This window comes from Heterocephalus glaber, unplaced genomic scaffold (genome assembly GCF_053883595.1).
Source record: "Heterocephalus glaber isolate CG9 unplaced genomic scaffold, H.glaber_assembly_v1.0 deba00000331, whole genome shotgun sequence".
Lineage (NCBI taxonomy): Eukaryota > Metazoa > Chordata > Mammalia > Rodentia > Bathyergidae > Heterocephalus > Heterocephalus glaber.
The window spans coordinates 22,007,789-22,025,612 of NW_028258142.1; positions in this window are offsets into that span (position 1 = coordinate 22,007,789).

Below are 17,824 nucleotides of genomic sequence, written 5' to 3' on the forward strand. Positions count from 1 at the left end.
TCCTAAAAAACCAAAACAAATGAAAAATACTATGAAATGAAAGCTGGTTAACTTTCATAATTACCACTCTTAGAGGATTATATTAAAATATCAAAATAGGGCTGGGGATTTAGCTCAATGGTGCCACTGCCTGCCTTGCAAGTGCAAGGTCCTGAGTTTGATCCCCAGTACCAAAAAATATATATATATACATATATATAAATAATTTATATCAAAATGTGTTGACAGTGATTGTCAACTGGAACTGCCATCATAGATGAATTTCTCCTCGTATTTTCTATCCTTCTCTGTATTTTGAATCTTTTAATATTAAAAATAAAATTGGAGAAAGGCAGACTGAATTGAGAAGGAATTTAAGGAGTCTAGTATGTGGCAGCGCTGGTCGTGTGCCAGACTCTGAATCCTGGGAATACAGCACAGCATGAGCCACAGCTCCTGCCCGAGAGCACCGCATTCTGGAGCGGGGATCAGACTACTAACAAATCAGCAGCAAGTTGTGAGGAAGAATAAAGCAGGCTGGAGTGCAGTGAGTGATGGCAAAGAGCAAGGACACAATTTTTTTGTCAATACTGAGGATTGAACCCAGGGCTACATTTCTACCTACATTGAGCTACATTTCCAGCTTGGTCCACATTTTTTTTTTAAACAGACTCTCCCTAAATTGCCCAGGCTGGGATCAAACTTGTAATCTTCCTGCCTCAGCTTCCCAGCGTGCTGGTTTTTCAGGCATGCACCACTACACCTGACGGTGGGGGCACAATTTTTAAAGCAGTACTCAAAGAAGCCTTCTCTGAGAAGGCAAATCAGAGCCTCAAGACAGGAGCCAGGGCAGAGCAAAAGACCAGTTAGGAAGCTGTTATCCAGTCCTGGCAAGGGATCTTGGTGGCTTTGAGTGGAATGAACAAGAAGGATCACATTCTGTCCATACTGGAAGATACAGCTATCTGGATCTGCCAATGGAGTAACAAAATATGAGATGTATAGAAAAAGAGTTTCACCTTGGCCTACTTGGCTTCAGAGTCCATCCTGCTGAAATCCAGGTGGCTTGTGAAAGGTGAATGATGAAGCTTCACTTCTGCAGCACCTTCAACACACTGTCCTGTCCTTTCTCTTGTCAGAATTCACAATAGTCTTACCATCTGCATTTTACTGAAAGAAATGGAATCCCAGACTAAGTAAAGCAGCCATGACCACAGCACTGATGAAGGATAGAACTGAGACTGACTTGAATATTTTTCAGCTTAGCTAGGTAGCTCTGGAGGCTGCTGACCCCTAGATAACAGAGGCCACATGATTCAGTGCTGTATTCTTCACCATGCCCTGCAAAGCACCTGGCATACTGTGGGCCCTCAACAAATGCTTTCTGAAGTCCCCATGGACAACTCTATTGTGAAGCTGCAGGACATAGTCTTTGCAATTGCAATCAAAAAGAGAAAAGAAGAGATGAGAAGGAAAAAAAAGAAACAAAAAAGCATGAGGATAATCACACTCGACCCTCAGAGTTTTTAGAAGAATTAAATGAAATAGTATTTACAAAGCTTTTAATCCAAGAGCTGGCACACTTCAGGTAATCACAATGTTTCATCTATTATTTAAACAAGGTCCCAGAGACTATTTAATCTCTCCTCACTCCTCAACCAACATAACTTCCTACCAAACCAGTTAGAAGACCCTGTAGTTTAAAATAGAATCACTTCAGACACTGATTTCTCTCACCACCCTGGGCAGGCCTGCCAGGCCTGCTGTGTTGGCTGAGGAACGCAGGCTGAGTCATCCCAGCTGCCAGCAGGGAAATTTTAAGTCCCACAGGGCCATGTTTCTGACCAGATCCACAACACACCCACATCTAGCTTTCCTGTCTGTGGAGAGTTAAATGGAGAGTGAGAGGCCATGTGTGTTTCTGGGGTCTGCGCAATCAGCTGCAGCTGCTCATCTCAGCTGAGACCCTCCCAGCCTGGGCTTGTATTGGTGCCAAAGATTGGCTTATACCACACCAGTCTGCAAAGAAAAGTAGACAAGTGTGGGTTGTTAGATCATTTTTGTGGGTAGCTATTTAAACAATTAACTAATTAATTAAACAATTAAAGCTATTTGCATATTTCACTAAGAAACTAAAATATTTTTCAGTTCTCCTAATTTACCACTTCATTTGATCCCCTTCACTGTCTCATTTAAGAAAATTCTTAAATATTTACCTGAATCACCCTACAAGGGCAACTCTGCCCATTCTCAGAAACCGGCTCACTGTTGAGAGTCACATAAGTCTGTCTGGTCCTCAGCACCTCTAGTGTGGCACTGCCTTTCCCTTTGGCATCCCTATACCCACTTGGGAGCCTCCCTCTGCACTCCCTTCGGAGCTAGTCAGTGCCTTCCTCTGTCAACCTGATTCTTCCTCAATGCACAGTGGTATAGCAAATGCAAGACAGAAAATCATCCCAGGATCTAGCTAGCTACCTGGAAATAACTAAAAAGTTCCATCAAACCCTAAGGGAATGTCTTGTAATGTCCATCAGGAGGACCAATTACAGTACTCATGAGTTTAAACAAGTCCCATCTTGTAACACTGACATTAGTTCCGATGGATGCACTATATTGCTTATAAAGAGCAGAGGCATCAAAATCTGAAGGTTAGTGCCACAAGGAGATATGTAGAGATCATCTGGTGCTGGAGTTCCTATTCAGCTGCACTCCATGTTCTCCTGGGAGCTTAAAAAATACAATGTATTGGGCTGGAGATTTAGCTCAGTGGTTCTGCCACCTGCCTCTTCAAGGGCAAGGTTCCGAGTTTGATCCCAGGGGCAAAAAAAAAAAACAGAAAAAATACAATGTATTGTCACAGCAGTGGCAAAAGCCAATGGAGCAAGCACTGAGCTAGATCAAATCACTCACTCTGAGAGATCAGGTTATATGTCATGAGTTCAAGAAGTGGGGCTTGAACCCAGGGCCTCAGGCATGCTATGTAAGCATTCTACCACTGAGCTACACAACTAGCCAAGAAACCTTGCATTCTTAAATGGTTCTGATAGTCACTTGTTTGGTTGACTAGAACTTGGACTTCATGGTGACCTATGGGTCCTATGAAGAAATTATTTACAATATCCTGACAGACAACAAATAAAGCTGACAGTGGTTTAGAAGAGGCTATGTACAGTATGTGGCACATGCCAGAAACAACTGCTGGAACAACTCACCAGGCCCTAGTAGAATGAAGGGAAATGTAGAAAGATACGTTCTTGCTGGGAATTTCATTTCATTTCATGGTCTATTTGGCAGTCATGAACACCTGAAGAATTTTACATGCTAAGTTCCACTCCTTCTGAGGATTTTCCTAAAAATATTGTTACAAACATCTGATCTTCAAAGTGTACACATAGAAATAATATTACATATGGTCTCTTATGACTTCTGTCTAGATGTCCCTTCCAAGCCTCATGCGGTCATAGGTGGGGGTTTTTCAGAGGTAGCTGGATCTAGAGGATGTGATGCTGGGATCAAGGGTGTGTGAATACTAAATTAGCCCACTGATCGGTTTGGTGTAGTTCTGCCTGTGGATAATGGGAAGGCCCTCCCTGGACATGAGTGCTACCTGCCCCAAGGGTGGGTAGCCTGGATAGAATATAAGGGTCGGGAAGGGGCCTGCTGTGGTCACTTGTTGCTTGTTGCTTTTGCTGCCCTCTATTTGTCATGAACTGTTTCTCCTCTGTGATGCCCCTCTGCCACAACACCCAGAGTTGGAGCCAGCTGATTATGGACTGAAGTTCAGGAAGTATAATTTTATCTGATAAGAATAAAGCAGCAGATTTAAAGGATTAACAGAGAATAATTGTTTTCACAAAAGTGATCTATATAGGAAAAGATATGTCTGATGAATTTGTTGCTCAGCTTTAATATCATTCACTCTTCTTCAATATACAAAATAATTTTTAGACTGTTATATCAAAAAACATATTTCCAAATCTAGATATTGAAAAAGAAATAATTTATTTTTATTGAACTTTGAGTAAGACAAAAAAAACCCCTGATGCTCAGGCCCCTCCTCAGGCCAACTGAAAAAAACCTCTCAGATTTGGAAAGAGTTCAATCCCTGGTACAGAGAAAAAAATCTCTACAGGTAGTTCCAATGTGCAGCTAAATGGAAATCTAGTATAATGACTCTGTAATATTATTAGCATAGCTTCCTTCCCCTGGTAGTATGAAAGAAAGAAAGAGAAAGAAAGAAAGAAAGAAAGAAAGAAAGAAAGAAAGAAAGAAAGAAAGAAAGAAAGAAAGACAGACAGACTTATACATTTCAGGGGAGTTATTAATATCCTAACATTATCTGGTAAATCTTTACCCTCCTCCACCATGGTACTGGGGATTAAAGCCAGGGCCTTTGCACATCTCCAGGGTTTTTTTTAATTTATTTTGAGACAGGGTCGTGCGAAGTCACTAAGCTTTCTTGGTTAGGCTCAAACTTGTGATTGTCTTGCCTCACCCTCCCAGAGAGCTGGGATTACAGGCCTGTGCCACCACACTTAGCTAATCAGTTTTTTCTTCCAGCAAATAATAAGTGAGACTGAGTAAGGAGCCTCAGCCCTTAATAAGGACCATGAGCTAACAGGAAGCCAGGTCAATGTTCTTTCTCTTCTTGTGGTAAACACTAGTTAGAAACCATTCTCTCTGACCACAAATAATGAAAAAAGCAATGATTCCCATTTATGTTATCAAATGTTGGCTGGGTCAGTGGTTCTGCCGCCTGCCTCGAAAGTGCTTGGACCCAAGTTTGATCCCCCGGTACAAAAAAAAAAAAAAAAAAGGTGTTATCAAATGTATTTACTGGTAGATCTTAGACAAATCATGGCCCCAAGGAAGCCACCAACTGCAACCAGAGATAGGGAGAGCACAAAAACAGATAATCCTGTCTCCCCACTATCCCCCCAAGCACTAGGGAACACTGTGTCCCTGCAGCATCCTGCCCACTGCCCACCACTTGGCATTGCCAAGGGAAGCCCCCTGTCCTAGGGAGAAAGGCTAGAACTTGTTCATAGGAAGCCACAGATTGGATCCCTGGAGACACATTAGAGGGGGAGAGAATCAGTGGGGTTGGACCAGAACAGATACTCTGCTATTATTTCCCCAAACACCAGAAAGATCTGAGACAGCGTGAAATCCTACTTACCACTAACCATCCCACATGGCCAAATGAGGCTTTGTGCCAAGCCTAGCACCTGGGCAAATTTCCAAAGTTGGAAAGCAAAGCTCTTGAGACAGGAACTAGGCACAGACAAAGGCCTGAGGGCAAAGGGACAAAAAGTAGCACCTGGATCAGAGAGTTTCTGGTGATACACCGGACAGAAGGCTCCTGGAGCGAGAGCATGGGATTTCTCTTGCAGCAAAGGTAGCAAGATTGGGAGATCCCTGGTGGAAGCTGACAGAGGAACTAGACATCAGACAAACTACATCACATCTTATTCTTCCCAAATTAATTGAGGTCGTTGGATATTAGAACAAAGTGAAAGGTCTGCAGTTAGCCACACCTCAAGCACAGCTTGTAGCCAGGAGGTAGATTCAGAAAGATGACAGCCATCACTGCTCTCAAGCAGAAAATTAAGCAGTCCAGATGGGGGAAACCAACTTGGCTGTCTACACTCAGACTACAACTAAAGCATAAAGGGAACTGTGTGGACACTCTGGCTCTATGCTATAGCAACTGTGTGAGGGGGTTTTGTTTGTCTATTCTGGGCTTTCTTTGGCTTTTTTTCCTTTTCTTTTCTTCTCTGACTTTTCTTCTTTATTAATATTATATTTTTATTTTTATTTTTATTTTTAAGTCTTTATCCTTCATTCTACTTTTTCTCTTTCCTTTTTCTTTTTTTCTGGTACCAGGGATCGAACTCAGGACCTTGCACTTATGAGGCAGGTGCAGCACCACTCAGCTAAATCCCTAGCCCCTCTCTTTCCTTTTTTTGAAATCATCTTTCCTACATATTCCTTTTTCTTCACTCTTCCTCATTTTCCCTATCCTTTTATCTTACCTCTTTTCCTCTCCTATATATAGCATATATATAGAAGGAACCTATATATACCCAAAAGAGAGTAAGAATCGACCAGTGCTTTAACTTGAATAGTGCTCTTCATGGCCTTATCGGGGTAACCCTTAACAGAACTGTGCATAGAGGATCCAAACAAAAGTAAATACAAATGTATTAACAGGTTCCAACAACTTCACAGCTTCCCTCAATCTCTAATTACACTTTCCACCCTCTGCATCCCTCCTCCTGCCTCCACAAATATTCTCTTAAACTCCCACAACTCTATCCATTTACTCCAGCTATAAAAATAACTCCAACAGAGTCTGACTTCCTATCTATTTTTGACCTACCAATATATTTCTTTTATTTCCCTCTCTTCTTACAGACTTACCCCTTTTGTTTTCGCCTTCCTTTTTTCAAGTTTTGAGGTTCAATATTGATGTGTGGTTGTATCTGTGGACACTATTACAATCATGAGGAAATCTCTCCTTACAACACAGTGTCTGGGCCTAACCCAATTAAATTGAATAGGTCAAAGTGGTAAACAATATTTCTTGAAAAATAAAGCCAAGATCACATCACTGGAAAACAGAACCTAACTAAAGAGATCTTCATGCCTACAACAAAATCTTTTCACTGTATTTGCCTGCAAACTTTAGCACACACACAAACACAGGCACACACACACACACACACACACACACACACAAAAGGAACATGAAAAAACAAGACAATAAGATGCCTCCAAAGAATCTCAGCTCCCCTAAAGCAGATCCAAGGGGTACCAATGGAAAGGAAATCAAACACCAAATAGGTGAATTGTATGAAATGATTAGAGAGGAAACAAGGAAACTCAGCAAGTTCAAAGATGATATAACCATACAGACAGTGTAATTAAAAAACAAATTGACCAATGTAAAGAAGAGAATTAGGAAGAGCACCTACCCAAAACCATTCAAAGCATGAATGAAAATTTACCAAAGAAATAGAGTCCATGAAAAAGTGTCAAACATAAATCTCAGAGATAAAAAATTCTATTGACTACATGAACAGCAGAAGTGGCCAATTGAGGAGAGAGTGTCAGACCTCAAGGACAGATCAGAAGCATAAGACCATATACTTAGAGATACCTTAAAAACCATAAGAGAGCAAGGAAAACTGATCCAGCAACTACTAGATGGCAATAAGATTAACCTAAGACTAAGTGAAGTAAGAGAAAAATTAGAAGGCACCACACATGGAATAAAAACAGGGTTTACAATAAAAAAAATCATGGCGGAACACTTCCCAAGTATAGGGAAAGAACTTACTGTATAGGTAAGCAAGACATACAGAACCACCACCACCACCCCCACCAAAAGGATGATTAGAAAAGAAATTTTCAATGACACATCATAGTCACAATCCCAGAAGTCCAACATAAGGACAGAATCTTAAAAGCTGTTAGAGAAAAGCAAACAATCACTTATAAAGGCAAACCCATTGAGATGACCCCACACTTTTCAACACACACGTTAAAGGCTAGGAGAGTTTAGAATGAAATAACTCAAGCCCTTAAACAAAACAACTTTCAATGCAGACTAATATATCATGCAAAATTATCCTTCAAAATGGACAGAGAAATAAAGATGTTCCATGACAAAGAACACCTTCAGAAATTCATGACCACCAAACCAGCACTCTAAAAAATTCCTGAGGATATCCAAGACAGAGACAATGAAGCTAACAATGAGAAAAAGAATGATAGAATGAATACATTCAGCAAGGTGAGCAGTTAAGCAAAAAGGGAAAAATAAAGGAATCAACAACAGAAAAATAATCCAATGGCAGGAATAAGTCAATACTTTTCAGTAATAATTCTCAATATAAATGTCTCCAACTCCTCAATTAAAAGACACAAATTGGCAGACCAGATTAAAAAAAACAAGACTCATCAGGCAGGGTGGTGCATGCCAGTAATTCCAGCACTAAGTAGGGAGGCTGAGGCCCACCTGGGTGATATAGGGAGACCCTGTTAAAAAATAAAGACCTACTACTGCCTAAAAGAAATACATCTAATCCAAAAAGAAATTCATACACTAAAAAAAAAATCAAAGGATCTAAAACAATATTCCATGCATCAGGATCATAAAAGCAAGCAGGGGTAGCAATCTTACTGTCGGACAAAATGTTCTTCAAGTTAGATCAGAAGAGGGCCAGGGATTTAGCTCAGTGGTTCTGCTGCCTGCCTCACAAGCGCAAGGTCCTGAGTTTGATCTCCAGTAAAACCCCCCCAAAAACACTGATCAGAAGAAGCAAAGAAGGTCACTACATATGTTAACATTTCAACAGGGAGAGAAAACAATTGTAAACATACATGTAGGAAATATCAGAGCACCTAACTTCATAAGACAAATAGGATACAAAAGATCAAATAAACACCAACACAACCATACTGGGTAACCTTAATACCCAACTTTCTCAAATAGATCAACTACCCAAAGAATATCAGAACTGAGCCATACTTTCAGACAAATAGACTTAATCAATATCTAACAAATGTGTTCTGTTCTATCCTACTACAACAGAATACACATTCTTTTCAGTAGCACATGGAAATTTCTCCAAAACAGACCACAGATTAGCCCATAAATCCTGTTTAAATAAATATAAAAGAATCAAAAGTATATCATGTGTACTATCAGATTAAAGCATGCTGAAACTAGAAGTCAATGTCAAAGGAAATCACAGAAATTTTACAAACCCTTGGACATTAAATAACACACTTCTGATTACTCAATGAATCAGAAAAAATTAAGGAAGAAATATAACAATTCCTAGTATCAAATGATATTGCCAGCACAACATACCAGAACCTATGGGAACCTAAGAGTAAAGTTTATTGCTAAGAATGTTCACATTAGAAAAAAAGAGTGAGCTCAAATAAATAACATAATGATGTACCACCTCATGATCCTAGAAAAACAACAGCAGTACAAACCCAAACCTAATACAAGAAAGGAAATCAGAGTAGGAACTAATGAAATTGACAGTAAAAGAATACTAAGAATAGATTAATTGAACAGCTGTTTCTCTGAAAAAACAAGCAAACCCTTAGCCAAACTTACAAGGAAAGAAGACTCATATCAATGCAATTAGAAACCTAAAAGGCTAAATCACAGTGGACACTGCCAAAATCATATCATAGTGGTACATCCATACCCATGTTTATAGCAGCACAACTCATAATAGCTAAACCTTAGAAGCAGCCTATTATCCAGTAGATGAATGTATAAAGAAAATGCTGTATTTATACATAGTGATGTACTACTCTGCCATAGAGATGAAGTTGAGACATCTGTAGAAAAATGGATGGACCTTCAGATCTTAATGTTAAGTAAAACAAATTAGACACACACACTTAAATACTGAAGTTTGAGAAACCCAAAGTATGAATAACTTACAGGGAAAAATACAAGACAGACAATAGGAAATTAGGAGATATAGCTTTTGCAAATGGGAAGGAGACCTAGAGGTGGAGGGAATGGGAAGGAAAGAAGGGGAATAAAAAGAATTAAGATGTGGTAACTACCTATCCCTACAATGAATATAAACATTATGTATTGCAAATATGTACTAATAAAAAGTCTTAATTCATAATACTTCCAAATGTGACCAAAATTTGAAATTAGTTTTTTATAGATGCAATCAAGTTAACATGAAAGCATTAAAGTGGGTCCTAATACATTATGAGTGATGTCCTTATGAGAAAAGGACATTCCCATATGAAAACTCAGATATACAAGAAGTGGCCATGTGATTACATAAGCACAGATGGGAGTGATCCACCTATAGACCAGGGAACACCAAGCATTGCCAGCAACCACCTGAATCCAGAAATAACAAAGACTGACTCTTCCCTACAGGTTTCAGAAGGAAGAGGGCACTGCTGACACCTTGATTTCATACTCTAGTCTCTACAACTGTGAGAAAAGAAATTCCTGCTGTTTTAAGCCACCCAGTTTGTGGCATTTTGAAAATTAATATATGTCCTAATTGTTTTATAAATACAAACAGCATGCTGGAATGCAAAAGTCACAGAAGAGAGTTGCTAGGGTCTGTAGTATAGGTGTTCTGCCTGGCTTGGCAAAGAGATTTCCTTGATGCCACCTCCCAAGCTGTTTCCAAGTTGGCTTTACAGAGATATTCTACTTGAATATTTTGTTCCCTGTCAATTTTCACTCTAATTTCCTTTGGGCATCTGTAACTCTCTGATGTCCACCTACCAACTGGATCGTAGCTTTAGAGGGAAGGAAAAATGTCTATTTTGTTCATACCCTATACCTATCTAGCATCCATTTGTGAATGAATGCTTAAGGGAGGGAATGAATGTGTTGGTATTTGTGTGTTGTTTATTTTTATCTTGATAAATTTCTCTGCTACATCTGACCTTATTGACACTACCTTTTCTCCTTTGACTTCAGTGAAGCCAAATATTCGAGAACCATTTCTTTTCTCACCTCCCTTTTTTTTGAAGGTCAAATCCAGATCTACCACTGAGCTACATCTTCAGACCATTTTATTTTATTTTGAGACAGGGTTTCACCAAGTTTCTCGGGCTGGTCTTGAACTTGGGATTCTCCTTCCTCAGCCTCATGAGTAGCTGGGATTATAGCTGTGTACCACCATACCAGGCTTTCCCTGGAAATTTTCTGATTGTTCTTTCTTTTTTTTTTTTTTTGGTACCGGGCATCGAACTCAGGACCTTGCGCTTGCGAGGCAGGCAGTGGAACCACCGAGCTAAATCCCCCGCCCCGATTGTCCTTTCTTAATTCTCTTTTATAGGCCTCTCACTCTACACATACTTCAAATTTGTGTTCCCTGGGTTCATTTTCATCTGTCTCTATTCAATTATTCTAGTTGTAACAATCACAAATATTCATATGATTCCCAAACCCTGGGGTAGGTTACTTCCGGAACCTCACAGTTATATATCCACATTGTCTGGTGGTCATTTCTGAGAGTTCATGGACATAGTAAACAAAAGTCAAGCAACTTTACCTCTTTCTTGTATCTCAAATCTATTCCCTCTTCTCCAACCTTAAACAACTGCCAACATTATAACTCTCATCTTTTTACAAAAATCTCTTAAGGAGCTAGGGAGGTAGCTCAGTGGTAGAACACTTGCCTAGCATATAAGGGCCCTGGGCTTAATTCTAGCACCATGAAAAGAGACAACTCTTAGTTTCTCAGATTTTAGAAGTATCCATCCTCTATATAGACACTAAAGCAAAACATCTAAGATATCATCTTTTCAGTTACTCTCAGCTTATTCTGGCACAATAACACTACAGAATAAAGTCCAAGCCCTTTGGTTGACAAACCAAGCCCTGCTTATCTTTCTATCCTCAATTCTTAGCTGTCTTGCTTTAAACATTAGGTCCAGCAGTACCTAAATATCTCACGTCTGCTCTTCTCATCATGTGTTTGCTCAATCTGGCTTCTGAGAGAAATGTACTAGTCAATTTATTTTTTAACATTCATTGTGGTACTGAAGAGTCTTCATAAATGGATCCCAGTAATCCTCAGAATCTCCAGGTCCTAGTTCGCATCCTATGTGATCCTTTCCCCTTGGGTTGGACCTAGTGAATCATTTCTACCAAACAAAACACAGTGAAAGTGATAAGACGCTACTTTCAGGTGACTTTCATCTTATTTGTTCTCTCTCTCTCTCTCTCTCTCTCTCTCTCTCCTGTTCTTAAATGCTTGCTTTGATGAAGCAAACTGGAGGAGACCTAAGTGTCAAGAAATTGAGGGTACCCGCTATACAATCACCAGCTAGGAACTAAGGCCTTCAGATCAACAATGCTGCAGGAATTGAGTTCCTTCCAACAAACACCAAAGAGCTTGGAAGTGGATCCCCGTCCATTGGAGCCTTCAGATGGAACCATGCTCTGGCTGATACATTGATTGCAGCCTTGTGAGAGACTGAAGCAAAAGATCCAGCTACTCCATCCTGTAATCCTGATTCACAGAAACTATAGAATAATAAATACATGTTCATCCAAGCTGCTAAATTTGGGGGTAATTTGTTACAATAACATAGAACTAATAAAATCATCTCTGGCAACATCTATTCCATAAAGACATCAATACTTCCTCACACACACACACTGTGAGTCTCTTCAGAGCTCCCACAGTGCTTTGTGCTCACCTCTTAGCACCACACTAATTATGTTTTTGAGTCGGTGTCTCCACTAGGTTTTCAGACATTTGGGACTATAGCATGTCTTCTTGGTTTTTCTTAGTCTCTCTACCCTGTCACAAATGGTCAAAAATTATTTTATGGATGAATGAATAAGTAAAAAATGAATCAATGCCATTTTGCTAAATGAAGCAGAGAGTAAAAAATAAATCACATTTACTTTATGAATATAGGAACTTATAATCAAGTTAGAGAAACAGATATAAAATAGATGAATATAAGTGTGAATGAATTAAGTGTTGGATAATGACAGAAATGTGCTGTGAGACCCTAAAAGATAGAATTCACTTTCTGATCTAGGCAATGTGAAAACACTTCTGAGAGAAAAAGGACTGTGCCACGGGCCATGAAGGGTAACAGCTTAATAAAGCAAAAATGAGAAGGAAAGAGATCCAAAGTTGAAGAATAGCATGAAGAAATCTAGCAGGGAGACATTTGGAGAGGGTAGTCAGATGTAGGTGTAAATTGGAAATCACTTAGCTTAGAGAGGACATGTGAAGTCATTACTCTTAGATAACATGGTTGAAAGCAAAACTTTGTGAAACTGACATTTAAAGAAGAAAGAAGAGGGGGCCAGGGATTTAGCTCAGTGGTTTCGCCGCCTGCTGAACAAGCGTAAGGACCCGAGTTCGATCCCTGGTACCAAAAAAAAATAAAAGAAGAAGGAAGAGGAACTTGCCAAGAAGAGTAAGAAGACTCAAGGAGCAAAGTCCTGTGCTAATCTCTTCTAATGTGAGTTTGGAAAAAGAGGTGCTGCTTAGAGGACTAACAAGATGCAACAAAGGAAAAAAAGGATGTGGCAATAAAACCACTAGTAACCTTTAAGAAAACAGTAACTGTTTTAAAAATGAGGATAGAAGATGACAGTTTACAAATAATAAAAATACAATATGTTTGAGGAAGTCAACCAAGAAAATCAACTTTTGAAAAAACAGTCCCAGTAATTTGGCTCACTGTTCATTAAGATTTCTGAGTCACTATTGGCAATTTTGATGGTGAAATAACTAATGTGATAGTGAAAGCAACACATTTTTTAAATTAAAAAATAACTGACCCTACCTGACCTTGTTTCCAGTGAACACCTTCTTAGTTGATCACTGTTCATTCTGGACAATTTGCAGCTGTTTCTTCTGGTTGTGATTATCATCATCCTCCTCACCACCAAAGTCAAGTTGGTAACTCAATGGGGCACTTTTTTTTAATCACATCATTCAGTAGGGATTTAATAATCCTAAGAAAAAAACATGACAACATCTGCATTTTGTGGGGATTTAGCTCAGTGGTTTGGCCGCCTGCTGTGCAAGCGCAAGGACACGAGTTCAATCCCCAATACCAAAAAAAAAAAAAAAAAATGGGCCGAGGATTTAACTCGGTGGTTTCCGCAGCCTGCTGCGCAAGCGCAAAGACCTGAGATCGATCCCGGGTACCAAAAAACAAACAAACATCTGCATTTTGTAAATTCTTTGTAAACTTTCAAAGTATTTTTTCAGCAACCATGTATAAGGGATTACTAGCTACCAAGGCCTAAGCTAAGACTTTGGCCTCCATGAAATCTTTCAGTCCCCTGTGAACCTTGTGATAAGGACAGTACCGAGGAATTACCCACTTTTCACAAATGAACCAACAATGTAGGCAGGCATGGTAGCTCTTGCCTACAATCCCAGCATTTTCGAGGCTGAAGCAAGAGGATCGCAGCAAACTTGAGGCCAGCCTGGTCTACATCCTGAGTTCAATACTATGGTTTCTCTTCTGATCATATAAATCTCTTGCCTTTTACATAATAAGTTCAAGGCCACCCTGAATTATTTAGTGAGACCCTGCCTTAAAAAACAAACAAACAAAAAATCAACAAAGGGGAAACAAAGAACACAGGACACAGGACACAGTTTCTTTGGACAGAGATCTTTAAAGATAAATCTGTTAAAGGTATACATGGGGGCCGGGGATTTAGCTCAGTGGTTCTGCCGCCTGACTTGCAAACACAAGGACCAGAGTTCAATCCCCGGCACCAAAAAAAAAAAGTATACATGGAAAAAATTACACTACAACCCTATAAGGATGTTAAGAACTCAGCAATTTTTTTATTTGTTTTGTTTTGTTTTTTTAAGACAGGTTCTCGCTATTTGTTCAGGCTGGCCTTCAACTCACTATGTAGCCCTGGCTGGCCTCAAACTTGCAGAGATTCTCCTGCCTCAGCCTCCCAAGTGCTAAGATTACAGAGCATGCACCACAATGCCCAGCAGAGCATTTCTAAGACATGGGAGTTTCAGTTTTTAACCTAGGACAATCCCGGGCAAACCAGAACCAATGAACTTTCCACATGCTTCAAAGATGAAACAATAATTGGACGTGGCAGCACAATACCAGTGCTGACAATGACAGCACTCTGAGGGGCTGATGCAAGAGCCCACCCCAGGGAACTTAGTAAGACTCTGTCTCCTAATACGATTTTTTTTAATAAAGGGCTGGGGATGTGGTCTCAGTGTGAAGGCCCTTGGTTTAATCCCTAATACCATTAAAAAAAAAAAAAAAGATGATACAAAAATTGCTGCCATAAAGACAGAGGCCAGTGGTCCACTTGCAATATTTTTTATAAAGAGAATCTAACATAAATGTAGGGTGATTTGGGTAGAAAATAAATGATAGTAGAGTATGCTTCTAAATAGGTATATATACTTTTTAATTTACCTATCTCATTCCAAAAGTCATGTGGTTTGCAATAATATAAACATGCCCTTCGTATTTGTTGAAGTTAATTTAAAGATTGATCATCCCAGCTGGGTACTTTCCAGGCCTGTAGGAAGGTCCCTGGCTCCTATGGCAGCTAAGGAGTTAGCTGTGAAAAATTAGCCTGACTTCCTTATATTTTTTCTAACTGTGTTTTGAAAGTTAAAGTTTTAGTCTTAAGTTGCTGATTCTCAGAAAGCTGTTCTTTCTAATGTGACCCCAGTAAAACTTTCAAAAAGAATAAAGAAGCCTTAATTCAGATGTTCTCTATTGTTTGAGTTTTTAAAAAAGTTAGTGTTAACACATTTTTCTTTCTTCCTACCTTCTGTCTGGACTTGGTGAAATCAGGAAAGTACAGTGGGAAAATGACAAAGCGCACCAATTACTGTTTGACTGGCTCGCCTTAATCGCTTTTCTGCACTTACAAATAGCTCCAGCAGGTCTTGTCCCAGTGTGTGTGGTTTGGCTTTAGCTGATAAAAGCAAGCCAATGAGCAGGGTATCTTTTAGAATTAATTCTATTCTCTTCCACCACAAAATCTCTCCTGGGGATAAGGTCAGACATTATCTTCCCTGGCTGATTCACTCTGGCTTCTTCAAATGATGTGAGACAATTTATGGAGATCCCTTTTATTCCTGAAAATTGGAAAGCACACATATTCGGGGTGGAGGTGGTGGGTGCAAACAGGCACTATGCTTATGAGTTTTTGTCACACATTAGCCTAGCTTAAAAATCAACTTTCCATCCTCAGAAAAATCCAGAAGTGTAAAATTTGGCTGCATTTAATGAAGTGCTGGGCTAAAAAATAAACCAGCCCTGTTCTGGAACAGGGACTCTTCCCCCAGCCTCACAGTAGCTATTGTGGGTAAGACAAGATAGTTTTGAGGGCAGAAAGACCCAAGTTCAAATCTTGTGTCTCCCACTCATTTCCCAGCTGATTTTAGGGAGGCTGCTGATTTCCTGAGGCATCTCAGCTTCTTTGACTATAAAATGAGAAAGATGGCCAACTGCGCTTTCTGAACAGGAGTGTTCTGAGCAGTAGGTGAAATAATAAATGTATGTTTCTAAAGTACCTGGCACATCATAGGTAATTAGTAAGTAATATTTATATTATAGAAGTTTTGTTCCTATGAATACAGACTCAAAAGAGCAGTCTCACACTGTGTGAACGGATGAATATAACTCAGCCTCCTCAAAACCAAAAAACAAAACCAGGGGTACAGGATTTAGCTCAGTGGTGCCGCCACCTGCCTCACAAGCACGAGGTCCTGAGTTCGATCCCTGGTACCAGAACAAACAAACAAAAAAAGACAAAACCAGCTTTGATATGACCACTGTTCTCCAAGTTAAGAAAAGCTCAGTCTCATCTCAGGGAAGAGCTCTGTAAGACCCCCTGCTGAAAAACTGCCTTATCCAAACTAAATTTACCCAAATCCAGAACAAGTTGACAGAAACTTTTTTTTTCTATTTCTTGAAGAGATATTACAGAAATCAAGACTTGAATTTTTATATAAATATAGACAAGAGACTTTGGTCATTTAAATAGCCTTTGTGAAACCCATTATATACAGGATGAAAATAAATGATTTGCCATCACTAAGAGTTTACAAATTAAAAGCAGATGGGTCATGTGCTTTTAATTTGTAAACTCCTAGTGATGGCAAAACTCAAGGGAAAAACTGCCCCTTCCCCTGAGCTCTGCTACACAGCCCTATCATGTTCTTCGACAGGTTTCATTTCAACCTCAAAATGGACAAAATCCTCCATAGCTTTGTAAAAATCTAATCTCCAACCCTCCATATTGAAGGGAACTGACATTTTCTGGGGACTGACACTATAGGCCAGACACGATGCACACTCTCATCTCACTGTCCAGATGGTTAGAAAAACATATTTTACACCACTTTATAAGAAAACAGACCAAGCATTTGTCTAGAACCATACAAACACTAATGACAAAATGACAGCTCTGATTCCAAAGCCAGAAGCAATGACAATTGTGGAGAGAATGCTGTGTGGTTTTGACAATAGCCGAGTAAAAATGTAAGGTTGGAAATGGGTAAACTCCTTAGCTCTATTAGAAATCACAGTGAAAGAGCATGACTAAAAGGATAGAAGCCTTTCCTAAAACAAGAAATATCAAGGAGTAATTTGCATGTTCTGTGTTGTTCTGTTCTGTTTTGTTGCACAAATCCAAGCCCAAGCTCCTTGTGCTGTGCGATTTCCAATCCCAGAAAGGAGACCTCATGGATGCATGAAGGGAAGGGACCAGAACATGCCAACAATAACCAAGTAAGGGGATCTGAAATCCCCATCTACAATTTTTACCCTATCTCCCATTCCTCTGCAGTTTTGAAGAATAACATATTTGGGAATAAGATCATAAAAGAATAAAGTGTAGGTGAGTTGGAACATTTCACTTTAAATGTGTCAAACTAATTTTTGAAAATCTATAAAAGAGAACCTAAAGTTAGTGCATGGGTTGTATGGACAAAGGTTTTTCTCTTTAATCATGACCCATTACTAGAGAATGTTCACATGATTACAAAGTAGGGTGTGTCCTACCAGGTTGCCACATCTATTTTTAGCTGCATGTAAATTGCTCTGCCAGTGTCACCATCATCAGGAAAACAGACATGCACTGGGAATTCTCATTCCAAGAAAATACCCACAAGTCCAAGCCACTCCCATCTAATCTTCCTTAGAAACACAGGGAAAAAGATGTTAGAAAATGGATTTCTTTTCTAAACGCTGCTCCCTTCCCTCTTCTTGCAAGCTCTTCAGTTCCTTCTCACACTATTGAATAGCTAGAACTGTTGAGGAGAGGCCTTCAGATCCCTTC